We start from the raw sequence: 18,074 nt of genomic DNA, 5'->3' as shown, positions 1-18,074 counted from the left end.
AGCGTGGGTATGAGATGATGGATCTGTGACCTGCAAAGCAGACACTATAAATTTTAGCTATCAACATCATGGTGAGAACAGTTCTCCTTCCCTAACGAGCTTGGTGCCCTCTAACGAAATGGCTGGTCCTCCAGCCCATCAAGCAGTGTAGAGACTCTGAAAATCTAGTTCAGTGGAAGTAACTCACCCGTGAGGCAGAAAGACCTCCTGGGAAGGCATAAAGGGATGCATTTGAGCTAAAGAATCTCAAAAGGCCATTATAGGAAGAGAAGAGGCAGCTGTAATTGGAACTGTGGAAAGAGTGCACAAAGGAGCTGTGAGGTGCCCTTCAAGAATTGTATAGGTGGTGAGTGTTGCTTGGAATGTGACTGTGATGATCAATACAGGATATATGTGTGTATGAAAGGGATACATTTTATGACTTCAGTACATCCAGTATTTGTCAGTGTGAAATACTTTAAAATAAAAAATTCTCATGTGACTTAAAATCCATAATGTAGATAGGATTATTCTCAATAAACTGATTATTTTATTTTCAATAAACTGATTATTTCAATAAAATATTGAAATAACTGGGCATTTCAATAAAAATAGACTTTCCAATCAATAATTAATCTGCCAGATGAATCCTTTATTCCAGTCAGATTTTATTTTATCTCACCTGGAATAATCTTGTAAGAAATAAAAAGTGCTCCTTAAAAACCACTTTAAGATTTCATAAGAGAGATAAAAGAGTTTGACATCATCAATCAGAACTTCATACTGTTTCATATTTTACATTACAGAATGCTATAACGATTTTAAATATTTAATTTATAAGAAATGAAATATTCCTTTATTGAAATAACAAAAATGAAAATGACTGAAATGTTGAGGTCACATGTTTCTCTTCTTGGTATTATTCCTTTTCACACCTTAATTTGATGTTTATTTTTCTGAAACATAAGACTTTCTACATGTAGTTGCTATAATATATATTATTATCATTATGGAGAATGTACCTGTGAAATATTTCACTCTTGGCATGTTTAAATAAATGACTATCCAGCTTTCTACTTTGGAATTATAGATAGACTCATTCTCCAATGTTGATCTCTCCCTTTGCATCATATGAGGGAGTTATTCCCATGCTGATGTGTGTCCAGTTACCTAGTCCTTTTCACCTCCTTCCTGAACAGAGTTTGATGGACTGTCCACAAAAGGTTTGTTTATTGCTATTCTTCCATATAAAACCATTACTTGTTTTTGTTATTTCTGATTTCATGAAATAAAATTTCATGAAATTAAAAAAAATCAAATTTCATGATTTTACTTTCAATGATTTTACCATTACTTGTTTTTGTTATTTCTGATTTCATGAAATAAAATTTCATGAAATAAAAAAATTTCATGAATAAAAATCAAATTTCATGATGTCATTATTTTTTCTGCTGTATAGTACTCCAGTGTGTAAATGTTTGAGGTGGTCAAGATAGATGAAAATTCCTGGCAAAGGGAGCAGCCTATGCCAAGCTGAGTGGCAAAGTTAAATGAAATTGGAAGCACCTTAGCAGGAGTAGTTGAATATGTGCTGATGAGAAGACCCCAGGCACTTACTGACATACATTTAGGCTATAAGTGAATGGCAAGTTGTTGAAGTGTTTATACACAACGTTCATACATGCATTTGTGAACGTTGACTTTATGTGGTTTAAAAAATGAATATGGAGGCAGAGGCAGGCGGATCTCTGGGAGTTCGAGACCAGCCTGGTCTACAGAGCTAGTTCCAGGACAGGCTCCAAAGCCACAGAGAAACCTTGTCTCGAAAAAAAAAAAAAAAAAAAAAAGAATATGAGTGAGGGGTAGTGTGGGAGATATAATAATGGAGCTTAAGGTGGGGAAACAGATGCCTTAGATTACCCAGATAAAGAGAAGGAGGTATCATGGAGTTTGAGAACATTACCCACTCTTGCTGTATTTTATGATGGTGGGAGATAGCTTTGAGACAAAGAAGGCATATAGCCTGTAGGAATGGGAAAGTCAAGGGGACAAACCCACTTAATAAAGCCTGTAGAAAAGAAGTAACAATATAAGAACCTTGATTTTCAATCATGTGAAGCCCATGTTAGACTTGTCATATACACAATTGTTAGAAAATAAATTTGCATTGTTTTAAGCCACTGAGATTGTGATAACTTATTTCAACAGCCAGAGACAACTAACACAGATGACTACCCTGCTGGCAGAGAGATAAATGAGGAGGCCACTGTAATCCGTATCAAAGAGTATATTTCATGGAAGGTGGTCATTCATTCTGACAAATATATAGTTTCCCTAGAAAGAGTAAATATAGATAGAATTTGCCCTAATGATTAAATCTTCCAGAAGGACATGAAATATAATTTTCTTTGAACAAAGATGAATTACATATTGCAGCCCATATCTCTCAACAAAAAGCAATGCCCCTTTGCTTCCAGGATGAATGGGGTACAGGAAAATACTTGGCAAGTTCTCGAGACCTTAAAGCCCAGAGGAAAATCCCTCTTATCAAATTAGTATGCCATTTATCTGATATTTAAATAATGCAATTTCAATTTAACTCTTCTTTCTGTTTTGTTTTTGTTTTTTGTATTTTTTTTTTGTTTTTCAAGATAGGGTTTCTGCGTAACTCTGGAGCCAATTCTGGAACTGGGTGACCTTGAATTCACAGAGATTTGCCTGCCTCTGCCTCCCAAGTGCTGGGATTAAACGCATGCACCACCACTGCCCGGCTTTTAATTAACTCATAATCAGTGTTATTATCAATTTATAATCAGTGTCTAAAGAACTGCACTTTCTCATACCCTGACTTTAATGGATCTTCTGTGGAGTTTCTTTTGTCATAGGTCACTGGCTGACAATTTAGTTCTTTCAAAGACTATTTTAGTGACTGGACTTATAAAGCCTAAGGGAGAAAAAAATTAATACTTCTGAAAACTTGGATTCTAATCTTTGGTTTCTTATATAGTCTCCTTAGCACAGATGCTGGACCCTCACTGTGTGTTTCTCCCTTTGTGAAATAAAAAATAGTTATAAGCTCTCTTATGTGTTGGCTATGAGGAATCAATGTTAAGATTGTTTAGTATAGCAGGCTACATGTTGTCTTGCACATGTAATAAGTTTTCAGCAATACATACTGATCATCACTATAATATACTTTCATGTACAAACACACAAAATGCCAACTACAAGGTCGATGTGCACCTCACCTGTCACTCAGAGTTTTGTATTATCTGTGTGAGGCATGGTCCCTCTCACTACTCAACTGTATATTGCAGTGCCCGCCTGTACTACATGACAGTGTGGCACTACTCCTGTATTGCGGTGCCTGTACTAAAGGACCATTTGTGAACCCCAGGCAAGGGGCTGGAGATTGAAACACACAAAGACACACAGAGACAGCACAGACAGAGACACACACCTCTAGTCACTGGTAAAGAAGCCCTTTATTGAATAGCAGCAAGGAGGCTTATATACCCAACCCAGTCAGGTGGGCCAGCAGGTGAAAAACCTCATCTCCTGATCATCAATCAAGGATGAGGCAACACATGCTCAGGAAGCAGAGCTGGACACAGCTTTCAGTAGCTTGAATCAGAAGCCCAAGTAAAGGTCACTAGCGGGGGAGAGCAGCTGAGGCCAGGACTCCAAATGGTCCCAACAGTATATTTGTTTATAGCTGAGACTACATGGTTCTGGTTTACTGGGATAACAAAATAGTGGACTGAACTCTTTGGATATCGGTATAAAATATGAAATGAAGGGGTAACAACTTCCCAACTCAAGATGCTTGGACTTTGTGTTTTGGATTTAAAGATGATAACCATTTCAAAAAGAAAATAAGAGAAAATTTAACTAGAAAAACACTATATTATCAAAGAAAGGGTAGGTTTGATTAAAATGTGGAAGTTCTTGTAAGAAGAAGAGATGGAGAACTTAGCTGATAGATTCCAGAAGGAATTCAGTGTCTTCTTCCACACTTCTGGGATGAGGGATCACTGTTCATCTGTCACTCTCTTATGTTGGTCTCAGTGTCCATTATAATAGGAAAGGTAAGATGCTAGAGGTCATTAGGTTAGGGGAAAACCAGCAATCCACACTCTGGTGTCCTCTGCTGCTCGGTGCTAGAGGATCCTTACTGGGCTAAATCTAGAGGTCCTAAAAGAGAAAAGTGTTGATTAATGATAGTTGTAGATCTCTTATTATATAAATAGAAAAGTAATTATTATTTTTGGAAGGAATTCTAGCTTAAAATGCTAAGAAAATCTTTTCACATTTAAAAGAAGGAACTTGAACTTTTTCTGTACATAAAAAGGAAAGCAAGCTGCAAAATGGAGTAGACCAGATGACATCATTAATGTAAGACAATTATGAAACCTTTTAAATAAAGATTTCTTGAAATACAGGTAAGAAGAATACTGATATTTTAAGTCCTATAATACATTACTATTGTATTTTTACCAACAACATATTTTTAACTATAGTACTTAAATATGAAATAATAGCCAGGCAGTGGTGGCAACACACCTTTAATCCCTGAACTTAGGAGGCAGAGCCAGTTGGATCTCTATAAGTTTGAGGCCAATTTAATCTACAAGCGCTAGTTCCAGGACAGTTAGGGCTGTTACACAGAGAAACTCTGTTTTGAAATACCCCCCAATGTAAAATAATAATGAGGTTTATTACTAAGAATACCAATAATATCATAGCTGCCAATGTCCCCTCAAGGACAAAGAATTGAAACATAGCAAAGGCTTCAGAATTACTTGGTTTTTGTTTTGCTTTGTTTTACTTTTCTAAAGAGTGGATGACTAAGCTTTACTTTAGATTTCTGATGAAACTGAAAAAGTCTGAAATGATTCTTGCTCTTGAGAACTGATTTTTTTTCAATTCAAGTCTTTGTAGATTACCAGAACAAATTTTATTCAACATGACAGTTATTTCACCTACCACATGGGAATTTCTCTAAGCTGAAGAAAGGTAATTACGCTATTTATTTAGTCTGTCCAATCTAGAGTCATCTGTAGATGTTGAAAGTACAACACCTGAGACCTTGTGTTCTGCTATTCAGTGTTCTGTGTCACTGTATAACTTAAGGCACACAAACCAAGAGCTGCTGCATTAAAAGCACTCTTCTGTAGCTCAGTTCCAGACATGGACTGGTGCTGTTGGAAACTCAAGTCCCTCATGGGAACAACACAGACTTTCTGAAGCTCAGGTGCCTTTCCTTTTTACACATCAGTGTTCTAACAGCAGTAGGGTTAGAATCACAATTCTTCCAGAAAGGTATTACTTTAATGAATACCAATCTTTTGGGAGTTATAGACATAATAATGAATTATAAAATAATCATAGATATGTTTCTTATAGTTTCATTCTTTACAGATCTGTAACTATGGCAACAATCATAACTTCTCATCCACATAAAGTATCTTCTGTTAACCTACCCTGACACTAAGCCAATAGTAACATATATCATGCAACTATGAAAACACCCTTCATGTGACTTTGACATTGATTCTCTGGCCATTGGCTATCACATTTACCAAATGTCACTCTATTTTTGCCAAGCTACAAAATGTAGTGAGCCTCAAATCTTATCACTTAGTCCCCTTAAAATGTCAAAAAGACAATTTTACTTACCTAACACTAAATTTAAAATACCTTAAATAGAACACCAGAATGAATCCATCAAAGAAATGTAAAAAGAAACCATTTTTACCCTCAAGAAAAAAATATATGAAAAGAAATCAGGAACAACCAACTAAATTAAATGTGGTGTTTTCCTCATTTGTCCCCAAAGGAAAAAATAAAACAAACAAACAAACAAAAGCAATCACAGCAAAAACAGCAACAACAAAAAAAGAAACAAAACAAAAGTACCTCTTACAGAGAGCAACTGCCTTTTCTCATCCACATTTGTACATACAGGCAATGGAGTCACCACAGTGCATTCATTCAGCAATACACAGAGTGAAGAGAGGGGAAAGAACTCTGGGCTCATGAAGGTTGCGACAAAGCAGGGCCAGAAAGGGCAAGCCTACGTCATTAAAGTGGAGTGTTGCTTGCGAGGATTTCCTTAACTATTTAGAGAGAAATGATCTCTTCCCTCTGTGGTGACCTGAAAATCTCTTTTTCTTCAGCCTTATCAGGAGGTTTCTCCTGGAATCTGACTGTAGGAATAGGAATGTGTCTTCTTGGGGCCATTGATGAGCTTCAGTACTTAGACATCTGATATGATTAGACCAGTGAAACAGTTTTAAATTCCTTTCTCGATACAGATAACGTTCTATGTGCATCAAGATAGTTTTACTTGTTAAAGCAACATTGCCTTACAAGTGGAAGAAATTTTTAATGAAACATATTATAATAATATGACTATAGTAAATATTGTTGCAATTATACTAAAATGGATGGATGATACCCATAGCATCATCTTCTTTGAGAAACAATTGCAAAGGTTTTAAAACATCTCCTTCTAGCTTTGTTCTTTGTACAAATTTTGTAGGCATAAATATGTTATATTTATATTATTCCCTCTTTTTCACTTGATGCAATCATATAAACAATGCCCAGTTTTGTTTTGTTTTGCAATCTCCCTAGCAACACAGGTTTCTGGCATCATACAAATACATATGAATGAATGTATTAGTTTTATATAAATGATCTATAGCAGCAGTGATTTAGGTAATTTTGAACATATTATAGGCATACTGCAATGACCACCTTAATATATAGATGCTGTAGGACATACATCATAGTCAGAAGCACAGAAGATGCTATAAGCACCTTTGCATGTTATTTCAATGTGTTTTTAAAGTACCTCTCAGTGTCAATGAGGCAGCTCCTGATGACTGTGAAAAATACTAAATCAAGGGTACAGAGCTAGTTAAAAGCAGAATCTACCACCCACACATTGGCTTTTTAAATTCACCATTCTGGGAGTGTTTCTCTTTGTTTCCCATGAGGAAACTCATTTTCTTCTCTCCAGACCTAAAATTCAGTCACATTAAAGCCTGTGTATCTCAGCTCCTGCCTTTTGTGAGCTCGACAGTTTTATTTCTAGCTTCCTGGGTTTTGTTTTTGCTTTGCTTTGGTTGTTATTTGGTTTTATTATTTTTGTTGTTGTTGTTGCTTTCCCCTTAGATATCCACATGTGATTTCACATTTAATCCTTCTACTGAAGAAGTGTCTCTGACTCTCTTGTCCTTCATTTTCCTGGTGTCATCCTTCCCAGACACGTACTCGGCTTCTTTCCACCTTTCTAACAAGTCACATCGTCATCCCAGGAGATCAGTGTTTGTGACACTCTGCTAGTCTTTAGTGACATTATTACCCCTTAGGTTGCATGACCAGAACTCTGTAGATCTTTACTATTTTGCCACTGTAATCTCCTCTTCATGCTTTTCCTTAGATTACAATACGCACTAACCCATAATGACATTCCTATCCATGACATTTAGGTATAATACCTTACAACCTAAGCCCCTTCTCAGGGCCCAGCCTAGTCTTCTTTCCTCCCAGTCTGTCATTCACACAGAGGAATTCACTGAACTCTACAGACTTTGTGGACGTTCATTCCTCAATTCCTAACCAACCACATAAGCTTTAGCTTTGTTCTATTGGTTTCCATTGTCAAAATTGTACTCTTTTTTTTATATCACAGACTCCTTACCAAAGAAATTTTAAATTTTCCCACTCAGTCTATTTATAAAGTGTATATCAATGCATAGCCATATACTAAACTACAAAGTAGAGTCCTTTTCAACTACTTACTTATTCCTGTCTTTGTGTACATATTTTCTTCAATGGTCGCACCCGTTTCAGTCATTTGTATGAATGTAGCAGGAGTAATTATTACTCAGAACATGGTAGTTAACTAGTATTCCCTAAGAACTACTATAGTTGCCTATTAAAGACTTTCTATCAACCACACCAAATATACTCCACCACAGAATGGAATACTTGGGTGTGACAGAATTTTTTTTAAATCCATAATGATGCATGATATGGAGATATCAGAGAGACTTGACTCTGCCTCAGAACTCAGCGGGCTAAGGTAAAATGGTAACAGTGAAATGACCAGGACACAAGACCTGTGTAGGTGTAATGACCGAGATATTTCTACTGGAAGAGAAGACATCATCTGAATCACAAAGAAGATGAAAACACACATAGAGATCTGTTGAACCATCACTGCAATTGCTTTATGGGTGTGTTTCTATAACTTTTGTTCAACTTCTCTGTGAAGATTGTGTCAACTATTTTGTAAGAGCTCACTTTTTAAGTTTAACTGTTTATGTACTTGCAGAGTGTGTATGTCTATGTGTAGGGCAGGGCATGTGCATGCCACATGTGGGGGTAAGAGAGCAACTGGCAGGGGTCAGTTCTCTCCTTCTACCTTGTGGATTCCAGGGATGCAATTCAGGTCTTCAGTCTTGTATAGCAGGACTTTGAACTACTAAATGGCTTCCTGCACTCAGGTTTATCTATTTTGAAATTAAATTTGCCATATATATAATATTATATATAGATAGATATAAATGTTAATATATTAATAGGTATAAAGGAATTATGGTAAACAACACGTAACTTAAAATATAAAATTTGTAGATAGCTAAATTCTTCAAAAATAATCTGTTTTAACTCAAATTTCTGTGGATTGATATTTCTGTTCTAAGAGCAAAAGAAAAAAATGAAATACCCTGAATGAATTTTGAGTTTACATAATTCTTCTTAACTGGATTCATGATACAATCATGCATACAGCTATGAAGTATATCTCCTTAAGAGAGTGTGATTCTGTCCCAGAAAAGCAGTGTTTGGAAGAATTTTACTTTTGTTTTGTTATAAGTGTAAGGCTTTAGAGGATTGTGGAAGTCATCTGTTCAGTATTAACCTTCCTAAAGTACCCTTCTATGGAAAACAGAAAGGAAGTGGAACATCCAGAGGTCATATTCTCCTGAACATTTGTACTTGATAACCATGCCTTCTTTCATTATTTCTTTTATTTATATGAAACAAGGTCTTAAGTTTGCTAGTGATTTTTGATTTAAGATTTGTTCAGGGATAAATAAGTATCAAAATCTCTACATAAATTAGAATTCACTCCAAATTTATAAACATTAAGAAACTTTCCGTTTTTTATTAAGGGAATAAAATACAGGTTAGTTAGGGAGTAATTATAAATGGACATTAAAATTTGGGCTTATTATTTAATTATAAACTAATGATATTAATTAACTAGATAGAAGTATGATAAATTAAGTAAAAACCTAGTTCTTAGTCTTATACCAAACAATTATAGCTTCCAAACTCTTTAGAATATCAATTTTTTTTTGTTTTTCGAGACAGGTTTCTCTGTAGCTTTGGAGCCTGTCCTGGAACTAGCTCTTGTAGACTAGGCTGGCCTCGAACTTACAGAGATCGGCCTGCCTCTGCCTCCCGAGTGCTGGGATTAAAGGCATGCGCCATCACCGCCTGGCTAAAATATCAATTTTTAAAAACAATTATAAAATGATTATAATCACAGAATGTAGAATTTACCAAAGTTGTAGAGGAAAGAATTTGAAATACAAGAGATATATTAAAGGAAATATTTTTAGATTTCAATAGTATGCATTTAAAACAATCATCTTAAAATGAAAATAAGAATAAAAGAAAATAGAGATAGTAACAATTTAGTGAAAAAAAGTTCCTTTGAACATGGAAAATAGTTCATGTTGATGGCCTATCATGACTTATTTTGAGATCAAGAGGAAGGTGTCCAGAAAGAATGTGTTGATGATTAATATAACAAAAATGATATGAGAAGATAAGTGACTATTAAACATAAATTAAATAATATATTAATTTCTATACTATATCACAGAGTTCTTACCAATCTTATATGTAATAAAGGAATTGCAAAATGACCTAGTATAATTTATACACAGACATTAAATATTCAGTCCATAATTAAGACTTTAACTTATATTTACTAATCTATTCTTTAAAAGATAAAATAGAGGCTAAGCTTATAATATTCAGGGGGAAAATACCATTCAGTTGATGATATAGTCAAAGTTAAAATGTTCAAACAAAGGAATTCAACTTATTCCCAGAGCTCACAGGCAGTTGCTTGTCCTGTAGCCAATCATATTCTTCAGGTAGCCAACCCTTTTTAAGTATGGTCTGTAGAGAACTCTACAGTGTGCCTAGATTCCTTAGATTCTCTATGATTCTTATCTTGGAGTAGAATATTTTTGAGACAACAGATAGAGTTAGAAGACTTACGTGGTCCTTTCTAATCATAATGAAGCATCCAATCAGATGAACTGCAAAGCTTGCTCATTATCTTGCCCGTTGGGCATCAGCAATCTTGGATTGATTACTAGCCAACAAATAAAGCTTCATTTTTCTGCCTAATGATTATGTTTATGCTTCCAAATAGGAATGGTACTTCAGCCATCTATAAAATGAAAACCAAACATGAAGTTCACCCAAATACAAAACAGGCAGTTAGCCAGACAATTGCTTCATTTTCAAAATTTCTACATTGAATGTAAATGTTATTCGAGGTTCACTGCCATTCAGATTAAATTGACATTTAGAAGGAAAATATGCATTCTGTCCTAACCTTTAGAAATAACATAGGATGTAGGCATTTCAATCTTGTTTCTTCCTCTCTTACTTGTGTTTCTTATCCATTTATTCAATGCTCAAACAATTATGTCTTAACCTTTGATAGAAAGAGATGAGCTATTCCAAGAGCAGCAAGTATCAAAGATGCTTCCGGATTGCAAGAGACCTGAAAAAAAAAAAACATCCTGTATGATTTTATTTATCTCCATTTCTGAAAATAAATTAAAACGGGAAGAACAAAAGGTCACTATTTTTGTGAGCCAGAAAAGAGCAAGATTCAACATTTTATTAGATAAGACAGACTTTTAAAAAGCTAAATAAAGCCGATATTTTAACATGTGTACAGTAATGCCAAATTATACTGCCTAAAGTTTGACAGAGAAAACAGAAGATGCCATCTTTCTTTTACTTGAAATGTTAGCATATGTTCATGGTCCTTTTGTGTAGAAGTAGGGTCATAAAACAAAGGGTGGAGGATACTGGTTGTGTGTTTCAGCCACAGTGAGCATGAAACACTGACAGGGTCAGCAGTAAGGTCTCCTGGGTTTATAGCTTATTCATGCATGATATTGATAATGCATGGCCAAGGAACTAAAATGAGAAAAGGATATCTTCCAAGAGTTGGTGAAAAGAACTGTATGTATACTTCCAGAGCCCAGAGAGGCATGTAGAATGATTGAAAGACATTTTTAAATGCCCCTAAAACAAACGCATCCTGTTTGAAGGCATCAATTATAAGTAATGCAGAAGATGGATATGGAAGTGTCCAGAGAATGTCCTATCTTTCTTTTTTTAACACACAGGAGAACAGGAGGTGACCAGGCCAATGCAAAATTAAAGTAGAAAGTGAGGTTCAGAGAAGCCATATTATGGAACTTCCTCTGTTGTTTGCATCCTGCAATAAATTGTATATTTAAAAAAAATGCTAATACATGATACCTGGATTCAGATTCACCCCTTCTTTCCCTGCTTCCTTCTTTGCTTCCTTGTTTTCTTTCTTAATAATCACTCTGTCCTTCCCTTCCTTTATTCTTGGAGTGATGAGTATTATACTCTAAGTGTACAGCCGCCAGATTCTTAGATAGACCAGTGCACAACTTGTAGGGGACCCTGTCTTAAGAAGAATTCTTGTTCATTTCCTAGCTGCCCAGACTCCTGAAATAAGCACACAGAAACTGTTTTAATTAAATCACTGCTTGGCTAATTATTTAAGCATATTGCTAGCTAGCTCTTACATCTAGAATTAACCCATCTTCATTATTTTAAACTCTACCATGAGGCTCATGGCTTATCAGCAAGGTTTCACTGTGTCTGTCTCTGGCAGAGGTTCCATGACTTCTCTGAGTCTGCCTTTCTTTCCCCAGCATTCAGTTTAGTTTTCCCCACCTAGCCTTGTTCTACCCTATCAGGCTAAGCTAGTTTCTTTATTAACCAGTGGTATTCACAGCATACAGAGGGGGATCCCACATCAGGACCTGATTGCAGAGTTTGGGAGTACTTGTCTTTTGGATAGCCACTGTCAATTCTGTAAAAACCTTGGTGAATCCATGACTCTTATCCCCCTCAAAATGGGATTTATCCCCAAAGTACCTCAACAGCATAGCTTCCTCCTTTAGAGGCAACTACACGACCTTCCATGGGGACTTAGAGTGATAACATTCACTCTTTGTTCTAATAGTCAAATCTACATAAAGTCAGTTCCCCTCAATTACTTTTGCTAATAGATAATGTAGGAGTTTCAAGAAGATAGGAAGACAACATGACTGCCCTAACCGACAAACAGGACAGGGCTCCCCAAAGCCAGTCATCACAATATAGATTGGGGTGAGTGGAGTGGGTTATACAGACTGGAAACCTCATGGGAGGGAAACAGTAAAGAATGAAGCACAACAGAAAGCGCAGAAAGAACAACAGGAACAACAAAGAATGAGGAACAACATGGACATTAGAGAGGTCATAGAAAGAATAAATGGGACATGATAAAAGGATTTATGTATTTTTACCCTCAGACCCTATTAGTCTGATTTTCGCTTGATGTAGACGTCCTGTTATAAGCCCTGAGCGGGTGCTGAGGCTCAAGACCCCCAATTCTTCCTTACTTCCTTATAATTGATTTTTTTTTTTAGTTTGGTTTACTTTAGGTTTCGTGTGAAATAAATGGACAGTGTTTTGCACTGTATCCATAAAGGCCTGAAATTTACCATCTAGTTGTAGAAAAGCCTTGGAACCATAGAAATCCTCTCTCTCTTTCTTAGGTATTCTGATGAATGAAATGAGGACATGACCACTTCACAATATGGTAGAGGAGAGGTTTCTGTTGTTAATATGAGGAAGAGTACAGCAAGAGCCACCTGGAAGGGTCCAGACTGACCCAGGCATTAAGGAATGGTGGGAAGAGAGAAAGAGATGAAAGAAAGAAGATAGTGATGAGGGCAAAGAGACCAAGAGTAAACCAACCTGTAGCCAAGAATAGAGGACAAAGAACCAAGAGCAGAGGAGAGGAGAAGAACCAAGGGAGAATTTGGCTAAAATGACTGGTTTATATAGGAATGAATATCTGGTGGGGGGAGTGAAGAGATGCCCATCCCTGGCCTGGAGAAGTTTAGGGTAGGAGACAAGGTGAGAAGTCCTGGGAGGGGTACTGAGTGAGTCCCCTTCCAGGTTTCTTTGGGAGCTGACAGTAAATACTGGGGTTAAAGATATGAATCGTTTTGTCAAATTTTTAAATTATTATTAACATTTTTCCATGGTGTCTTTTTATTGAAAGGGCTGATGCTGGGATTGGGAGAGGGAATAGAATATGTAAGATGAACTCAGAGCATCTTATAGTATCCAGGGAAAGGGAACGTAAACATAAGCTGGGAAAGAGGAGTGACAGAGGTCACTTCATGTCTCCAAAGAACATAGAAGTCAGCTGAAATGGCCTCCAGTTTTCTTTTCACCTCCTCAGAGAAGAAAAATACTTTCATGCTGTAGTTTTATTTGTTCCTTTGGACAGGCAATACAGTACAAATCTTTTCTTGTATGCTTGCAAAGGAAGAGGTTTGTGGATTCAGATGGGAATGGGAAGCCAGCTACCTGGTGGATACTCGTTTGCTGTCACTGGCCTGATCTTTGGTTTGAAGAGATATTTTAGTCCTGATTACATTTAGCAAGCCTTCTGTCAAGAAGCTATTGCTGTTTTTATTCCCTTAGTAAACGTGTCATTGTGCATATAAAAGATCCAGGCCAGTATTTCCAGTCTGCAGATCTTCAACATATGCTGCCTTGGAGTTCAAACTGGAATAGCATTTGTTGGTTTGATCAGAACTAGTGCTGATAGCAAGTCACCTCTGGTTTGATCTTTCTTGACTCCTCTAGAATGTGTCTTCATTCTGCACCTGCATGCATGGTACTCCTAACCTTACTACAATATAGCACAATAGATATGGGACAAGATCATGCAGATATTGTTCACCCTAGAATACCATTCTATAGTGGTTACTTTTAATTGTTTTATTAATGCATAAAGTTCAGAGGTCATATGTTAAAGTATAAACCTGGTAGATACACAGAATGACCCTCCTCTCCTCCTTCCCAGATTGAAAACTTCCCCCAAATCTTTTCAAACCACTCCTGATTCCTTCCTTTGTCTCTCTATCTTCATCTGGGTCCCCAAAACACTCTATGGTTTATTCTGGAAAGTTTAATGTGAACTCCAACCTCTGAATCAAGATTTAACTCAGAACAACAATACAAACAAATCTCCTGCAACTCCATTCTGTGTTTGGATGGCTTGCTCAGGTTCTATGTGTTCCCTGTTTTCACAGTTCCACGAACTACGATATTATCATACTATTCCATGACATGGTTCTTGGTTGATGTAACTTCAATGGCATATGCATTTTCTTGAGGTTATAGCTAAGATGGGGCTTTTCATCTATCTTTTTCTTCCTCTGGCTAAAACAAGGATCATGTTCTGATTTAATTGTATAATAAATCACACATACACATCCACACTCTTGGATTAGTTGACAAATTTTGACAAATTAGTTTATAATACACAAAGTAAATTTGGATCACATGGGACCTATGAGTCAATACTTCAAATGACTGCAAGTACAGGCTTTCAGAGGGGTTTGTTTTCTATAATTGGATGGTGATTTTCAGAATCCTTACAGTTTCCACATCCTCTCTCTTTTGCTCCAGGTCACAGGCCTTTGGGGATGGGGTACTACTGTCATGCCGCTAAAAGGACATAGATTAAACTGATTTGTGGTATAACCTCACAGAATAGTGAATCTCTTAACCATACTCTGAGAAGATTCCTTTGCAATAGATGAAAATTAACACAAAGACCCACAACTGCTCATGGTACAGAGAACAAGGAACAATGAAGTGCTAATTCCTAAATGTGAGCTCAATATGACATACATCTGTCTTTGAAGATGAGCACAAACCATTATAAACACTTCAACCCTCATCCTGCAGTTATAGTTTTATGATTTGTATATGAAAAAATCCACATACAAGTAAGTATTCAAACAGAATGCAATAAAAATTATGACAAGATAGTTTTAATTAAAATGTGAGGGCTTGAAAAATCTAAAACAACAGCTTCAGGATATATAGATCTTAAGTTCAAGACAAGTTCTGACACTGAGGTGCTTTAATATACTCCCTGAGTCAAAGAAGTAAAGCCTCAGACTTGAAACTTTTTGTCCCAAATGAAAATATTTTTGTTCTTCAGTTTTTTAACTCCCCAAGAATCTCATTCAATGTATTTCACTATATTCATTCCAAATCCTGCTCTTAATATTTCCCATATTTGTCTCTTTTCTGTACCCCCAACAGTGTACTCTCATTTCTCTCTCTGTTTCTCTCCCTCCCATTCTCTGTGCTCCCCCTATTGTGGTTTGAAAGAAAATGGCCCCCAAAGACAATGACACTATTAGAAGGCATTACCTTGTTGGAGGAAGTGTGTCACTGTGAGGGCAGGCTTTGAGGTCTCTTTTGTTCAACCTTCATCACTATACTTCCTTTTCCCTAACTATGAAGATGGAAAGACTCTCAACTCTAGCATGACATCTATCTGCACATGGCCCTGCACACTGCCGTGCTTCCTGCTATGATGATAATGGACTGAACCTCTGAAACTGTTTCACCACAAACTCAAATAAATATTTTCCTTAGAATAGTTTCTGTGGTCATGGCATCTTTTCGAAGCAGTAGAAAACCCAAATTAAGACAGAAGTTGATATTAGGGGCTGGGATATTATTATGATAGGACTAATGGTTTTGCTTGGAAGAATTTGGACTTTGGAACTTTGGGTTACAAAAGCAGTGGAATGCTTTAAGCACTGCTTAATAGGCATGACTAGTAGGAACATGGAAGGTAGAGGTGCTAAGAGTTGTTTGAAGTGGTATCCTTTGCCCATGTGTTCAAGGCTACTTCCCTTTCTCTTCTATGAAGTTCAGTGTGGCTGGAATTATGTTGAGGTTTTAAATCCATTTTGGCTTGAGTTTTGTACATGGGAATAGATATGGATCTATTTGATTCTTCTACATATTGCTGCACAATTATGCCAGCACTATTTGTTGAAGATGTTTTCTTCTTCCAATTGTATACTTTTAGTACTTTGTCAAAAATCAGGTGTTCATAAGTGTATGGATTAATATCAGGGTCTTGAATTTAATTACATTGGTCTACCTGTCTGTTTTTATGTCAATACCAAGCTGTTTTCATTATTATAGCTCTATAGTAGATCTTGAAGTCAGGGATGGTCATGCCTCTGGAAGTTCATTTATTGTGCAGAGCAGTGTGGTACAATGGTCTATATTTTGTCAATTATACTTTAAATAAATGCTGATTGGCCAGTAGCTAAGCAGAAAGTATAGGTGGGACAACCAGACAGGAAGTAGAGGTGGGTCAATGAGAATAAGAGAATTCTGGGAAGAAGGAAGTCCTAGTCAGCAGTCATGACCCAGTGACAGAAGAAGCAAGATGTGACTGCCTCGCCAAATAAGGTACCAAGCCACATGGCTAACATAGACAAGAATAATGGGTTAATATAAGTTATAAGAGTTAATAAGAAGCCTGAGCTAGTGTTTATGATTAATGTAAACCTCTGAGTGATATCTTTGGGACTTAATGACTGTGGAAACCAGGAAGGACGGAAATCTCGGTCAACAGCAGAAGATTGTTTTGACAATCCTGAGCTTTTTGTTTTTCCACATGAAGTAGAGCATTGTTCTTTCAAGGTCTGTGGAGAATTTGATAGGGAATTCCATTGAATCTGTAGGTTGCTTTTGGTAAAATTGCCATTTTTATTATGTCGGCCCTACCTATCCAAGACCATTGGAGATCTTTTGATTTTCTGAACTCCTCTTCAACTTCTTTCTTCCAAGACTTAACGTTCTTTCTAACTATAATTCCAATAGAAAGACACTTAGAGAAAGATAATAATAAATGGGACCTCCAAAAACTAAGAAGCTTCTGTAAAGCAAAAGACCAGTCAACAAGACAAAATGACAGTCTACAAAATGAGAAAAGATATTTACCAACCCCACATTGTACAGAGGACTAATCTCCAAAATATATAAAGAACTCAAGAAACTAGACATCAAAATAATATTAAATAATCTAATGAAAAAAATCAACAGAGGAATCTCAAATGATTGGAAGACACTTAATGAATTGCTTGATATTCTTAGCCATCAGGAAAATGCAATTGAAAAAAGACTCTGAGATACCGTCTTATCTCAGAATGGCTAATATCAGAAACACTTATGTTGGAGAGGATGGGAGAGTAAAGGGAATACCCCTCCATTGCTGGTAAGAGTATGAACTTGTCCAACCACTACGTAAATCACTATGCTGATTTCTCTGAAAGCTAGAAATTATTTCACCTCAAGATAGGAATGTTACTCTTGGGCATATACCCAAATGATGCACACTCATACCACAAGGACATTTGCTCAACTGTGTTTATAGAGGCATTATTCATAATAACCAGAACCTGGAAACTACCTAGATGCCCCTCAACTGAAGAACAGAATTTAAAAGAAAAAAAAATAGTACATTTACACAATGGAGTACTACTCAGTGGTGAAAAAAATGACATATTGCAATTTGTAGACAAATGGATGGAATTAAAAAAAAACATCATGAGTAAGGTAATATAGAGGCAGAAAAACAAACATAGTATATACTCACTCTTAAGTGAAAATTAGATGTAAAGCAAAGGATAATCCATGACCCTAGAGAAACTAGGAAACAAGGAGAATCCTAAGAGAAACATACATGAATACCCATGGAAAGGGAAAATAGACAAGATCTGAGAAAATTGGGAGCATGGGGATATGGGGAGAATGGAGAATGGAATTGGAGGGGAAGGAGAACAAGAGGAAACTGTGTTGGAGAAGGCCATTTGTATCATTCCCAGCTGCTTAGCCCC

This window comes from Alexandromys fortis, unplaced genomic scaffold, assembly GCF_014885135.2.
Source record: "Alexandromys fortis isolate MF-2015 unplaced genomic scaffold, M_Fortis_MF-2015_v1.1 scaffold_16, whole genome shotgun sequence".
NCBI lineage: Eukaryota > Metazoa > Chordata > Mammalia > Rodentia > Cricetidae > Alexandromys > Alexandromys fortis.
This window is presented reverse-complemented; position numbering follows the sequence as displayed.